Below are 14897 nucleotides of genomic sequence, written 5' to 3'. Positions count from 1 at the left end.
TGAGCCACCCAGGCGCCCCCCAGTAGCCTTTCTGAAAGAGTTCCACCCCCCAATATATTTCAGGAAAACCAATGTCTCGTTCCACGGCAATGGATTGGCAGATATGCAGGATGTACCTTTAAGCTATTGGGGCTTCTTGTGCTCAGGGTCTACAGATGGGACAGAAAACCACTGCATGTGCAGCATCTACCTGTATCAGTTTGGGGTGGGGAGCTGGCAGGTGAAATTAGTGTGATGAAGTTTATGGTTTTTACTGTGTCATGAGCCATAACATACTTTGCACGTTGCTAAGAGCCTCCTGTCTTCTGCCAGGATTGGAAAATTGTGAGAGGCCAGCTTGTTACATTAGAAAATGTGTGTAATCTTGGAATTTTTTTAGTCCTCAAGATTATCCATGGACTTTATTCAAAACAAAATCGATATTTATGGGTCTGTTTCTACTCTTGTTTGTTCATTTGTTTTTAGTTTTGATTTTATATATATGTGAATTCTTTGACTTATTTCAAATAGCAATAATACCTTCTGGGTCTATCCACATTGTCACAAATGTCAAGAAACAAAAAAAAAATGAGAGACCATAAAGACCATGGTTACTGGAGTGGAATGGAGAAGGATGATGGGCAAAATGGGGAAATGGGACTGGGAAGTACAGGCTTCCAGTTATGGAATTAATAAGTCATAGGGGATATGATACAACATAGGAAATACATTCAATGGTAGTATAATAGCATTTTATGGTGACAGATGTTTGCTCACTTGCAGTGAGCATAGAACATATACAGTTGTCAAATCACCATGTTTTTCACGTGAACTAATGTAACATTGTATGTCAAGTATACTTTAATAGAAAAGAAAGCAAAATAGATACTGATAAGCTTATAGCTATATAGGTTTTTTTTTTTAAGATTTTATTTATTTATTTGAGAGAGAGAGAGAATGAGAGACAGCACGAGAGGGGGGAGGGTCAGAGGAAGAAGCAGACTCCCCGCTGAGCAGGGAGCCCGATGCGGGACTCGATCCCGGGACTCCAGGATCATGACCTGAGCCGAAGGCAGTCGCTTAACCAACTGAGCCACCCAGGCGCCCTATAGCTATATAGGTTAAACTACTTAAGAAGTTGTAGGTAAAGAAGGCAAAACTACTCTCCAAATCAAGCTAATCCTAGGTATTCATAGCAGGATAAAGACTTAGGAAAGCAAATTGCTCCATATCACAGTAGAGATCAAGGTTAACTACTTACTGTAGAAATGAGAGGACATGGGAAAGAGGAAAGTGCCCAGCAGGGTGAGGAACTGAATAGGAAGACATACAAGAGCCTATGGTCCTCATAGGCTGAGCAGCCATGAGATACATAGAAGAACAGTCCTTTCTGTGAGAGCTTCTTCAATACCTTTCCCTGGAGTGTGCTCTCTCATCTCTCACCAGTAATGTATACATAAAAATGGCCACATGTATCATGAAGGCTTTTGTGTACAGGTGGATTCATCTGGGGATAGCAGAAAGTGCAACTGATTTGTGTATTTGTATTCATTTTGGGCAAAGTCAGTTTTTAGGAGGAAGCCTGAGTTGAAAATAGAAGAGGGGCACCTGGGTGGCTCAGTCATTGAGGGTTTGCCTTTGGCTCAGGTCATGATCCCAGGGTCCTGGGATGGAGCCCCGCATCGGGCTCCCTGCTCCGTGGGAAGCCTGCTTCTCCCTCTCCCACTCCCCCTGCTTGTGTTCCCTCTCTCGCTGTGTCTCTCTCTGTCATATAAATAAATAAAATCTTGGGTGCCTAGGTGGCTCAGTTGGTTAGGTGACTGCCTTCGGCTCAGGTCATGATCCTGGAGTCCCTGGATCGAGTCCCGCATCAGGCTCCCTGCTCAGCGGGGAGTCTGCTTCTCCCTCTGACCTTCCCCCCTCTCATGTGCTCTCTCTCTCATTCTCTCTCAAATAAATGAATAAAAAAAAAATCTTTAAAAATAAATAAATAAATAAATAAAATCTTTGAAAAAAGAAAATGGAAGAGATCCTGTAGCTTGAAGGCCCAGGAATTAGTGAAAGTGTAAGGGAAACTTGATGTTTATAAAGCCTACAGATTCAGTGGGTTCCAAGCTAAGAAATCCAGCCTTGCAACCCAAAACAGATTGTACCTACATTACCTGTCAAAGAGGGAGCTATTTCCGTAAATATGTTTTTCGTGGTGACTTGTAGAAGGTTAAATAAAGGGAGGTCCAGAGAAGAGTGACTGGTCAAGTTTGTCGTGCAGGGGTGGAGTTGGCTTGAATGACAAGTGAAGGGAGGGAAGGGCTCCAGGCTCGCCTCTTTTATCCTTCTCCCCATGTTTAGGAAACTTTTGAAACTCTGCATTGTCTGGAGCATATATTCTGAAAGTTTGACATCAGTTGCACACTTGTGAAATGTAGAAAATCAGACCCCATGCAAAGATCCAAATCAGAATATGAATTTTTAAAAAAGATTTTATTTATTTATTTTAGAGAGAATGCATGTGCATGCAGCTGGGGTGGGCAGGGAGGGGGAGAAAGGGAGGGAGAGGGACAAGAGACTCAGCTCTGCACCCGAGTGGGGCTCATTCCCACCACCCTGAGATCATGACCGGAGCCAAGAGTCTGACGCCCAACCGACTGAGCCATCCAGACACCCCAATATATCAGTTTTAACCAGAATATTAATTTTAACAAGGTCTTCAGTTCATTGTCATACACATTAACATTAGAGAAATACACGTCTATCTCACACTCTTCCATTATTCTATTACTGTCTTCATGTCTGTAGTACTTATTTTGTAGCAGTATGCCTTAAATGAGGTGTGCTGTTCATTTTCCAGAATATTCTGAGTATATGTTACCCTGTGACATCCATGTAAAGTTAGGGTGGCTTTCTGAACCTTCGTTTATGGTTGTTTCTGTATAGTGGTCTGTGTGTTCCTCTTAGACAAATTCAAAGTCACACAATCGGGTAAACCTCATGCTCGAATGTTACTGATGTTTTGCAAAGTATTCTTTTGAAGATGAAGAACAATACTACTCTTTATGAAGGTTACTGTGGATTAATGGGTGACTTTACAAAAAAGTGTTAGAATGCTATGGAGTGGGTAGTAAATGAACAAGAAGAGTTATTGTGTCTGTTCTTACTGTTAGAAGTTGTAATTTCCACAATATTCTTTATGTTCAAAGTCATCCATTATTTCTTTTTTTTTAAAGATTTTATTTATTTATTAGAGGAGAGAGAGAGAGACACCATGAGTTGGGGGAGGGGCAGAAGGAGAGGGAGAGGAACATCAGACCTCCTGCTGAACACAGAGCCTGTGTCAGGCTCAATCTAATGACCTTGAGATCATGACCTGAACCAAAGTCAGATGTTTATTTTTTTAAAGATTTTATTTATTTATTTGAGCGAGAGAGAATGAGAGCTAGCACAAGAGGGAAGAGGGTCAGAGGGAGAAGCAGACTCCCCGCCAAGCAGGGAGCCCGATGCGGGACTTGATCCCGGGACTCCAGGGTCATGACCTGAGCCGAAGGCAGTCGCTTAACCAACTGAGCCACCCAGGCACCGCAAAGTCAGATGTTTAACTGAATGAGCCATCCAGGTGCCACCAGCCATGATTTATTTTATTTGTTTATTTTCAGAACTTAAAAGTGTGGCTCTTGAATCAAAAATGTTGACATCAGGGCGCCTGGGTGGCTCAGTTGGTTAAGCGACTGCCTTCGGCTCAGGTCATGATCCTGGAGTTCTGGGATCGAGTCCCACATTGGGCTCCCTGCTCAGCGGGGAGTCTGCTTCTCCCTCTGACCCTCTTCCCTCTCGTGCTCTCTATCTCTCATTCTCTCTCAAATAAATAAATAAAATCTTTAAAAAAAAAAAATGTTGACATCAATTGCATACTTGTGAAATGTTGGTACTCAGACCCCCACCCAAAAATCCAAATCAGAATAGGAATTTTAAGGGGCGCCTGGGTGGCTCAGTCGGTTAAGTGTCTGCCTTCGGCTCAGGTCATGATCCCAGGATCCTGGGATTGAGCCCTACATCGGGCTCCCTGCTCGGCGGGAAGCTTGCTCCTCCCTCTCCCACTCCTGCTGCTTCTGTTCCCTCTCTCTCTGTGTCTCTCTCTGTCAAATAAATAAATAAAACCTTAAAAAAAAAAGACATTGGAAATTTGATAGAGGTTGCATTAATCTGTAGATCACTTTAAGTTTTATTGACAGCTCAGTGGTTTTAAGTATTCCAATGAAAGAACTTGGATATGTTTCCACTTATTTCTTCTTTCAATTCCTGCACAATAGTTTATAGTTTTCATTATTCCAGGTTTGAACTCTACCATTATGTGAAATTGCAAGCATTTTATTTTGGAGTAAGTTACTCCATTATTATGTCTCTGTTTGGGGAATTGTTCTTTGTTGTGTAGAAACAGAACTAATTTTTGTATGTTGGGTTTGTGTTCTCCAACTTTGTAAAATTTGTATGAGTTTTAACAGGTTTATAACAATAAGGATTCCTCAAGAGAGGAAAATAGTAGTGGAGTAGGAGGACCCTAGGCCTATCACATCTCGTGAACACCACTAGGCAACTACCAAATTATTCTAAATACCCCAGAAATAGGTCTAAAGACTGACAGAACAAACTCCCCAAGTAAAAGGAGAGAAGAGGGCGCCTGGGTGGCTCAGTTGGTTAAGCGACTGCCTTCGGCTCAGGTCATGATCCTGGAGTCCCGGGATCGAGTCCCACATCGGGCTTCCTGCTCAGCGGGGAGTCTGCTTCTCCTTCTGACCCTCTTCCCTCTCGTGCTCTCTATCTCTCATTCTCCCTCTCTCAAATAAATAAATAAAATCTTTAAAAATAAATAAATAAAAATAAAAGGAGAGAAGAGGCCACATCAAAGATCGCAGATAGTTTGGAGACATGGTTTGGGGAGACAAAGATTATAGTGCTCTGGAGGGTTTGTACAGAAGGTGGCATGACAGGAGAGCTCACAGGGGAATGCTAAAGAAGGTCTCCCAAAAGCCACTGGCTTGGTAAAGGAGAGGGGCTGAATTTACTAGACATCACAGAATTCACACTGAACAGAAACCTTACAAATGTAAAGAATGTGGCAAGACCTTTACGCACAAATCTTACTCAACATCAGAGAATTCATACTGGAGAGAAACCTTACAAATGTAAAGAATGTATCCAACCGGGGCGCCTGGGTGGCTCAGTTGTTAAGAGTGTGCCTTCCGCTCAGGTCATGATCCCAGGGTCCTGGGATTGAGCCCCGCATTGGGCTCCCTGCTCAGCGGGGAGCCTGCTTCTGCCTCTGCCTGCCGCTCCACCCTGCTTGTACTCTCTCTCTGTCAAACAAATAAATAAAAAGCTGAAAAAAAAATGTGTCCAACTTCTCACTGGAACTCCAGCTTATTCAAGTGATCATATAGGAGCAAAACTGTAAAATTTAAAGAACGTGGCCAAGCCTTTAGCTGCCCCTCAATCCTTACTCAATATCACAAATACCCACTAGATTCAAACCCTAGAAACATAATGAATGTGGAAAGACCTTTTTTTAAATATATACTGTAGGAAACACCAGAGAGTGCATAAAAGAAAGTAAATGGAAAGATATCAATGTTTAAAAAACTATTTAATTGAACATCAATGTCAATAAATGTCACAGAAATTAAGAAAGCAGTACATCAGTCAATCTAGTCAGACAGTACTCTATGTGAAAATAATTATAAGGAAAAATAGAAAGTCAAACACTTAAAAATGTACATGCTAATATGTTTCAAAAGATTTAGTGTGTGGATTTTTACTTAGGCATAATTTTAATTTGTGCTTTTTTGTTACATTCACCCTCTTTGAGACTTGTGACTAACAAATATTAAAGTATTTTACTCTCAAGTCACTTCAGAAAATTCCTTTTTTTCTAGTTGTGTATAAAACGGTGAGGCTGATTGTTGCTACATCAAAGATATTAAATGCCCTGCTTCATTAGGTGGGGCTCATGCATACCTAATTTTCCATGGCAGATGAAGGACGGGGTAATATACAACATAGAAAGAAAATCTAAATGGAGATGCTCTTTATGGTTATAACATTGATGGAATTTACCATGAAATAGGTGTTCAGAACACATTCTTCTCCATGTATTAAAACTAAAGTACTTCCTGAATATTAGAAATACAGAGTTTTAGGGGCACCTGGGTGGCTAAGTCATTAAGCATCTGCCTTCGGCTCAGGTCATGATCTTGGGGTCCTGGGATCAAGCCCCGCATCGGGCTCCCTGCTCCGCGGGAAGCCTGCTTCTCCCTCTCCCACTCCTCCTGCTTGTGTTCCCTCTCTTGCTGTATCTTTCTCTGTCAAATAAATAAAATCTTAAAAAAAAAAATACAGAGTTTTACTAATTGCTCCTTCAGGAAAAAGAGGTGGTAGTCCAGGAGACTATTTATATATTCACGATAGCAATCGTTAGAGAGTATGCCTTGATAGGGTTGAAATGAAGAAATCCTGACAGATATCTGAAAGAGGGTAGCTAAGTCTTCCCTACAATGCCGTACAGTTTTATATACACGTTTCTTAAGAACTACCTCAGGCCTGAAATTTATGGAAATTACTACTCCCACATCATTTTAACAGCACTGGAATGCTTTTTACTGCTTCCATTCTGTATTTTGGTGATAATAGAGTGGATTTGAAATAACATAATCTATGTGTGAACTTAATATATTTTAATTAATAAAACACAATGGTTTTTAATGTGTTAACATGGATGTGTAATGAATGATGTGTTATCCCAGCACCAATGTGAACCCATCTCATTTTATTGAAGGTAGTGGGGAACTGATGGCCTCTATCAACTTTTGGTAATGGGATGGAATAATATTCCTAGGAATCCATTTTCCCAGTGGCCTTAAGGTTTAAATAATGTGTGATTATTTCCCCCCCCCAGTATTGTATCATCTTCTTCTCTTGTGAATAATGCAATATTATTATGGATATATTACAGATTATGTGTAAGTACTGTTGACATTTTAGCTCATGTACTCCATGATACTGCTACATGGCATCCACTTTGTATAGCCAGTACTTTTGTAGGGGCCTTGAAATGACACCTGCCCTTCTCCCTAGTGCATTCCCTAGACAACACCCTGCAGTCACAAGTTAATGTAACTTGTCCCAGGGTCCTTAGAGAAGACTCCCCCTGAGCTTACCTAAACTTGTTTTGGTTTGAATGGCCTAATGCAAACTTATTCCTGGGATTCTAAAGCACTGCATCATGGCCACAAATAAAGGTATGTGCCTCACTTTATATGTGGGCGTGTTGTTGTGGTGTGTTTATGAAGTACACATGCACATATAACAGCGCTGGGTGTGTAATAGATACCCCATAAGTAGGAGAAACCATCCCAATAGGAGTGATCTTGTAGCCCAGGTAAGAGTTAGAAAATATTGGTATGATGAGCACTGGGTATTATATGTAACTGATAAATTACTGAACACTACATCTGAGACTAATGATGTAGTATATATTGGCTCATTAAATTTAAATTAAAAAAAAAGAAACCCTACAAGATGAAGAATTAGCATGTTGAGGAGGACAACTGTCCTGAGTTGGACAACTGACTCCCTGGATTGAAAAAAATAACTCCTATTTGTTTTATTTCCTAGTTATTTCCAGATCTCCAGTTGTATTATTCCTCATTTTTGTTTCCAGCTACATAGGCACCACAACCATTCTTTTTTGCCTGAGTTGTGGCAAGAGTGTCCTCACCAAACACTTAATTGAGATTAGAGAGATGGATGGCCAATGGGTATTAATTCAAACATTTAGCCCTGGGATGTGGGATGTAAATATAAGTAAAACACAATGAAGCCACCGTCTTTAGAGAGAAAGTTCAGTCCCATTAAAAGAAAATGTGAAGAACTTTTTCCCATGTGGGGAGGGACCTGGAGGTGGCTCCCTTTAGTCACTCCAAAGGCACAGGCAGCTCTTGGTGGTGTCGTCTGTTGAAAACATGTAATGGAGAAAAGGAATTGGCAAATGTGGTGGGTTTCTGAGCAGTAGGGAAGTCCTACCTTGTCTTCATGATTTAATTGAATTCCTGTGTTACTGAGGACCAGATGCTGTTTGATGACAATGATTACCGTGATTGCCCAGGCCTAGGTCAGTGGCAATGAATAGAGGAGGCATAGTGGATGATGCGATCATTTGGGCATAGCTTTAAAATATCACATGGTAGAGCTGGAGGTGAAGAAACCTTCTGGACAGTGGCATAGGCAGGATCAGCAAGGCATGTGCTGTGGTTGTGCCTAAGCACTGGTATCCCAGGTATACAACCCCAAAGTAGGTTAGATCCACGGTAGATGGGTGACCTTTCAGGGAAGCTGCTGTACTGTTGTGTGAGACCTTCCTCCCTTTAGTTAGTGCCAGGATGAGTATAGTCCCCTGCTCTGGCTTTGTCCTTTCCACAGATTTGTTGGAGGAACTCTTCAACAGTGAGAGGCAATGGGCGTTTCTGCTCCCAAAGAGTCAGACCCAAGTGTTCATTGAATCCCAAATGAATAAAGAAAAGTGTGTGTGTGTGTGTGTGTGTGTGTATGAATAGTAATCAGCCTAAAAAGGAATGAAATCTTGCCACTTCCAACAAAATGAATGGAGCTAGAGAGTATTATGCTGAGTGAAATAAGTCAGGGAAAGACAAATGCCAAACGATTTCACTCCTGTGTGGAATTAAAAACAAAACAAGTGTGCAATGGAAAAGACAAAGGGAGAGGAAAACCAAGAAAAGAATCTTAACTATAGCTAATAACCTGATGTTGCCAGAGAGGAGTTGGGTAGGTGGATGCATTAAATAAGCGGTGTGGATTAAGGAGTGCACTTGTGATGAGCACTGGGTATTGTATGGAATTGTACAATTGCTATTGTATGGCTGAATCGAATAATACCTTCCATATTAACTAAATGGAATGTAAAAACCTTAAGAAATGTTTTGTTTTTTACAGATTTAGGAAAGTTTTTGTTGAGGTTGACAGACTTGTAGCAGCTGCACAAAATATTCCTTTGGAAACCAACTGAAACATTTATCTTTTCTTCCTTCCTGATTCCTCCCAAATTCAGAAACTCTTAGTGACCATTCTTGTATTTTTTTCTTTTTGCCAACATATGTATTTGCATAATTTCATTAAGAAACTTCTGCTTATGACAAGACACAATGACAAACACTGGTCATATAACCAAAGCTTTGACTGGAATGTCATAGCTGAGAAAGAACTGCATAGACTCAGACATGACGAGACAACTATAAGGGACTAAGATTCACTTTATGGAGCCAATAAAACCCCCTTAGAACTATCAGTCTGATACCTTGTTTACAGAGTTCCCAGCAGCCTTGCCATGGCAGTAGAGAAGATCATTTCCTAACAGGTGCAAGAACCTAGGGATATTTGGGGGACCTCAAGAAGAGAGAAATTCACCCAAATCTATAGATATCATAGGCAATGTCTACTGGTGAGTATTTGGCTTGCCTCTGGCCTGGAGAGGCTATTAAAAGTTCAGTCTAGAGATTCATTATGACACATTCAGCAAAGTTGGTTTTAAAGAGTCTGTAAGTCAAATCTCTGTTCTTGGTGGAATTATGTAAATAATCAGGCCAAGTTTTCTTTCTTGAACTAGACTTATTTTGCAATGAAATTAGTGTTATTTTGGCTATCTTTGGTAAAAATGGGGGTGATTATAGAGGAAAAATATGTGTTTTTATTTAAAAAAATTTTTTTAAAGATTTTATTTATTTATCTGACAGAGAGACAGCGAGAGAGGGAACACAAGCAGGGGGAGCGGGAGAGGGAGAAGCAGGCTTCCTGCGGAGCAGAGATCCCAATGCGGGACTCGATCCCAGGACCCTGGGATCACGACCTGAGCTGAAGGCAGACGCTCAACGACTGAGCCACCCAGGTGTCCCAAGAAAAATATGTTTTAACAACATCTTTGTCGATAAAATATTTTAATAGTTTTCATATAAACTGGACTAGATCTTGATTTCTTCTAGAGTCATCCAATGCCTGGCTACAAATCCCTAAACTAATATTTTGATTTTTCTCCCACCATTCTGATATGAAATTATGTGAGAACTAAAAGTGCCCTTTTTTCCTGAAGCTCTGGAAACTTAATATAAATGACTTGATGTAACAAAATCATCCTAATAGCTCATGTATAAACAGCCTTAGGGCTGTGGCTCCATGGGCCACTGAAAACATTAACTGATACAAAACCAGGAAGATCTGTCAGGTGGTCACTACCTGCCCTCAGTCTATCTGAAGATACTTCAGGTCTGACGTCTAGATGTCTGCTCAACTGGCTACCCTTAGAAGACAAAAAACTGGCTTAATATTTGATCTAATCATGAGGCACAGTTCTTTGGTTTTCATATAAAAGTCTCCTTTAATCACATTACTTGTACCACAGGGCACTTTGGAAAATTCACCGGCATCATTGCCTCCTGAAATGACTTTGACTCAATGACTTTGACCTGACCTACTGTCAGGCCTAAAATGCTGAATCAGTGATATGAAACAAGTACCAGGTCAACTTTTAATATGTGAAACTCACAAGGGAGTTTCAGATGGGGGAACTGTAGGGGGCCAGGACAGCTTCTCCATGCCTCTTACCCCTGAATGTGCCACTTTTGCCTGTGGATAATTTGAGTTGAAGGTATTTGAGAAGGTGAAGACTCAAGAGAACCTTTTCCCCCCTCCCTTATTCATACAGTAGAATCAAAATTGGGGATGGTCTTTCCCAGAATAAAAGTTATTAAGAGACAAAGTTTATCTCAGTGACCCAGTAAGGTAGGATAAATATCTACTTACCAAATATGTGCTCTTCTTATCACCCTTGATGTGTTTTCCTTTCCTCTGAAGCTCCAGACCCCAACCCCTTTTTCCTTAGTTCAGGGTGACATTTATACCTCATCTTGCCTGACATTCTTTGAAATTTCCACATCTATGCGGACTCCCTATATGTACACCTATTTAATTTTATTCTCTCCTGTTAATCTGCTTATGCCAATTTGATTCTTAGTCCAGCTAGAAGGATCTTCGAGTGGACAAGAATTCTTGTTCTCTGACAGAGGATTTTATTTTAATGCCTCATTTCCTGGCATCTTATTTAAAGTATAAAAAGAAGGTGGAGCGGTAGGAAGTAACTCTACAGGAGCTGATATTTTTGAGTTTAGTTTTTGTCACTATTTCAGACGGTTCCTTATTTGTTTCCTGTGTGGTTACTATCCTGTCAGTGTTTCCTTAAAAATTTTCTCAATACCAGTCAAAATATGTATCCCACTTGGTTTTTGTAGTTTAATATTTGGCTTTCTTGAGGTTCTTGCCTAAGTACACAAATCAGGTATTTTAAAAGGTCCTCCTTGGGCGCCTGGGTGGCTCCGTCGTTAAGCGTCTGCCTTCGGCTCAGGTCATGATCCCGGGGTCCCGGGATCGAGTCCCACATCGGGCTCCCTGCTCAGTGGGAAGCCTGCTTCTCCCTCTCCCACTCCCCCTGCTTGTGTTCCCTCTCTCACTGTGTCTCTATCTGTCAAATAAATAAATAAAATCTTCAAAAAAAAATAAAATAAAAAAAATAAAAGGTCCTCCTTTAGGCCACTTGAGCATTAAAATCATCTTTAGTGTAATTTTCTATTTATTTAGATACTTGCAAATATCTAATCCTTGTGTGTAAAACATGAATCCTACCAGATTGTTGGAAGGTGGTTCTCCATCCCTCTTTTCCCATTGTGATGGTAATTTTCCATCCTAGTGGGTTGAAATGCTTAGTACTGGGGCACCTGGGTAGCTCAGTCAGTTAAGTGGCTACTTTCAGCTCAGGTCATGATCCCAGAGTCCTGGGATCAAACCCTGGGTCGGGCTTCCTGCTCAGTGGAGGGCCTGCTTCTCCCTCTCCCTCTGCCTGCCTCTCTGCCTGCTTGTGCTCTTTCTCTCTGTCAAATAAATAAATAAAATCTTAAAAAAAAAGAGAGAAATGCCTAGCACTATCTAAGGGGATTTAGCTGTGAATGAATGTGCTAAGTAGAGTGATCTTGCTCCTTCAGACAATCAACCCTCGAGATGGATGATTTTATTTTGTGTCTTGGTTTTCCCTGGAGGTAGCCTGGCTAAATTCAAAGTGCTCAGCATGCTAAGTGGCTGATCTTCTGTGTTTCCCCTGATGGAGCAGCTAAAATCTTTGTGGGTTGGCTGCTGGGTGCTGATATCCACTCTGCCACACTCTACTGAGGGAACTCATGTCCTTTGTGTTTGGAGTCATTCTGAATCTCATCTGCAGAATGCATCAAGCATTTAAATTGGCCACATTGTGAAGAATCTTAAATTTCTAAGAGGCAGATGCATCTGTGCCATGGACTTGCAATCTGTGCTTCTCTTGATTCTAAAGTGTATGGTGGCAATGCAGTATTACAAGAGAAAGTCATCTTTGTTTTAGTAGTCATAACTGACCACCAACTGATTTTGTAACATGCACCCTAATGGGCTGGAAGTGGGGAGCTGGATCAGACACACCATTTCCCATTGCTATCCAAAAAACAACTTCAACAACACAAGCACAGAACCACAACCACAAAGCCTCTCAGATTCTGTAAACTACTTATAAGCTGAAGAGGACTAATCCTCACCAAAATGAGTGTATGATGAAACTCAAAACAAGTAACAACAAATATCTCTGTTGTTGTCACATGCCAAGTTATTTCCCAAGAAAGGTCTTCTGAGCCAGATGCCTTATTCCTATCACTGCAAAATGAAGGCACCATACTCAAGAGTCATTTCACATTTATGATCTTCTTAAACCTAACTTTCTGATATGCAAAGTCCTTAACAATTTTTTTTCTTAAATATTTTTATTTATTTGAGAGAGCTAGAGAGAGAGAAACAGCATGACTAGGGGGTGGGGTAGAGAAAGGGAGAAGCAGACTTCCTGGTGAGTAGGGAGCCCAATGCGGGACTCAATCCTGGGACCCTGGGATCATGACCTGAGCCAAAGGCAGACACTTAACCAACTGAACCACCCAGGTGCCCATGCACAGTCCTTTTAAACTATCCTTTTAATTCATTCTTTTTTGGTTTATGTCATTTCAATCCTAAATTTTATTTTTGACCTTTAAAAAAGAAAAATTGGTTTTAAGAAAAAAAATTAAGATTGAGACTGCCTGCGAGTTAGGGGGAGTGGAGGAAAGGGGAGGGGCAGAGGGAGAGGGAGAGACTCCTCAGCAGATTCTTTGCTGGGCCTGGATCCCATCACTGGGCCTGGATCCCATCACTGGGCTTGGATCCTGACTCAGGGCTCCATCTCAGGGCCCTGAGATCATGACCTGAGCCAAAATCAAAAGTTGGATACTAACTGAGCCACCCAGGCACCCTGCCTTTTTATTTTATTTTCATTCTAGTTAGTGAACATAAAGTGTTTTCTTAGTTTCTGGTGTACAATATAAGGATTCCACAATTCCATGCATGACCCAGAGCTCATCAGGACAGGTGCACCGCTTAATTCCCATCCCCTATTTAAGCCTTCCCCAAACCCACTTTCCCTCAGGTAACCGTCAGTTTGTTCTCTATCCTTGAGTCCGTTTCTTGATTTTTCTCTCTCCCTCTCTACATTGTTACTTCATGATTGATTAAATTCCTGGTGGAGAGGTGGATTATGATCACCCCTAAGGGTCTTCTTATTGCTCTTCTGAGTTTTCATTATAGTAATAATTCTAATCTGTTCTCTCTTTTGCTTTTGTTGAGATATATGCAAGCAGATCATGTTCCTTCACCCAGCCAACAAATGGTGCTTACTACTCAAAACAGATTCACCCCAATGTCCCCTCTGGACTCCACAAGAATGGCCTTCTGTAATAGTTACATGTAGGCACAGAGAGGGACCAATTTTGGTCCATAGGTAGGGATATGTCTATGAACCCTGTCACCGTGAAGAAGTTACAGAAGATGAGCCCTTCACCCTTCCACAGCGTTAAAAACCAAAGGACCTATCTATACAGTGAAATATTACTCAGCTATAAAAAGTAATGAAATCTTGCCATTTGCCACAGCATGGATGGAGCTAGTGTATTATGCTAAATGATGTAAGTCAGCCAAAGGCAAATACCTTACAAGTTCACTCATATGTGGAATTTAAGAAATGCAACAAACATGGGGGGGAAAAGAGGGGGGAAAAAAAACCCAAAATCAGACTTTAAAAAAAAAAAGATTTTATTTATTTATTTGATAGAGAGCACAAGTAGGCAGAGAGGCAGGCAGAGGGAGAGGGAGAAGCAGGCTCCCCACTGAGCAGGGAGCCCGACATGGGGCTCGATCACAGGACCCTGGGATCATGACCTGAGCCGAAGGCAGACACTTAACCAACTGAGCCACCCAGGTGCCCCTACCCAAATCAGACTCTTAACTGTAGAGAACAAACTGAGGGTTCTTGGGGGTGGGGTGGGGGCTGGGTTAAATGGGTGATGGGTGTTAAAGAGGGTACTTGTAATGAGCACTGTGTGTTGTATAGAAGTCATGAATACTACATTCTGCTGAAACTAATATACTATGTGTTAATTAACAAATTTAAATAAACTTGAAACTACAAAAAAATAAGGACAGAAAATTGGTCATTGGTGAAATGATGAGAGATAGCCCGGAAGGCCTGCATAGTTATGATAAAGGTCCAATAAGTGCTTGTTGCTACATTCTGAAAGGGTCTTATGACTTCCTGTACATCTCACAAATAGTTAAAATGAATGATAAGCACCTTAGAAATTTTTCAAAAGTAGTTTTATGAGTACAAATTTAAGTAGGGGCGCCTGGATAGTTCAGGCGGTTCAGCCGCCAACTCATGATTTTGGCTCAGGTTATGATCTCAGGTTGTGGGATCGAGCCCTGTGGAG

The sequence above is a fragment of the Zalophus californianus genome, chromosome 17, assembly GCF_009762305.2.
Source record: "Zalophus californianus isolate mZalCal1 chromosome 17, mZalCal1.pri.v2, whole genome shotgun sequence".
Lineage (NCBI taxonomy): Eukaryota > Metazoa > Chordata > Mammalia > Carnivora > Otariidae > Zalophus > Zalophus californianus.
The sequence above is the reverse complement of the archived record's forward strand: the minus strand, read 5'-3'. Positions refer to the sequence as shown.